Genomic DNA, 923 nt, shown 5'->3' with positions numbered 1-923 from the left:
GGGCGAGCCGAGCCAGTCGTTTCCGCGCTTCACGCGTGTGTGCATCTCGTGTTGCGTTTTCAACGTGCCGTTGCGTCCGGCGGCTTCGAGCAGATTCGAAAGAGAGCGGAAGAGAGACGGAGATAGGCAATAGATAGATAGATAGAAAAAGAGCAGAGACAGAGAATTTCGACAAGCATTCGCGTTTGTACTCGCGCGACGTACTTGACGAACAAATCGAGGCGCGCGCGCGAGGTCGATTTTCGTGTTTCTCTTTTCCTCGCGGTTTTCTACGGGATCTTCAACGGGGCGCCCCGGCCGACGACGATGATAATGATGAAGACGGCAAGGATGTGAGAGGCGGCGCACACCTGGAGCGTCCGATACGCGGCGCGATGGCATGGAAATGGTAAATACATTGCCGTTTATTCTCTTCTTCGAGAATCGATCCTCGCGTTTTCGCGATCCCCGAATTTTTCTCTATTTTCTCCTTTCTTTCTTTTTTTTTTTTCTTTTGGCGTGCACTTCGATCATTCTATCACTCGTCCCGCGACACGCGTCGCCGGTTACGGCCTCCTCCCTCTCGCTCTTCGATTGTTCGTGGAAGTACTCGATTTACTTGCGCTTCGATCGGCTCTGTTACGTTTTATTGTGCTGTGAAATGCGCGTGAAACGCGGATAGTATATGTCCCTCGGGTATCTTACTATTATCCTTGGTCCAAATATCAAACAAGCGTAAACTATCAAATGTGAGCTCAATGTTATGACAATTCAGATGGAATTAAGGAAGAGCGTATTTAAGGATGTTTACAGAAAGCGATAACATCATCTTAAAGTGAAGAAGACGACAATAAGAATAATTCTTCTTCTATAGGAATCAAAAATAGAATACAATAAATTTATATTTAAAAATATATAGAAAATTATTGTATATTTTTTTCTTT

General features: G+C 45.1%; 1 protein-coding gene across 2 annotated transcripts in view; it reads left to right on the top strand.

Moving 5' to 3' along the window:
• Positions 1-30: 30 nt before the first annotated feature.
• LOC108755700 (diacylglycerol kinase 1) overlaps positions 31-923 on the top strand; it is a 97,495-nt gene continuing 96,602 nt past the window's right edge. For both annotated transcript variants that reach the window (XM_018498883.1, XM_018498881.1), the window contains exon 1: positions 31-388. The gene's annotated coding sequence lies outside the window, so the exon portion shown is untranslated. The remainder of the gene's footprint in view (positions 389-923) is intronic.

Source organism: Trachymyrmex septentrionalis, unplaced genomic scaffold (genome assembly GCF_001594115.1).
Source record: "Trachymyrmex septentrionalis isolate Tsep2-gDNA-1 unplaced genomic scaffold, Tsep1.0 scaffold9, whole genome shotgun sequence".
Classification (NCBI taxonomy): Eukaryota; Metazoa; Arthropoda; class Insecta; order Hymenoptera; family Formicidae; genus Trachymyrmex; species Trachymyrmex septentrionalis.
Note: the sequence above shows the minus strand (reverse complement) of the source record. Positions and strands in the feature narration are given on the sequence as shown.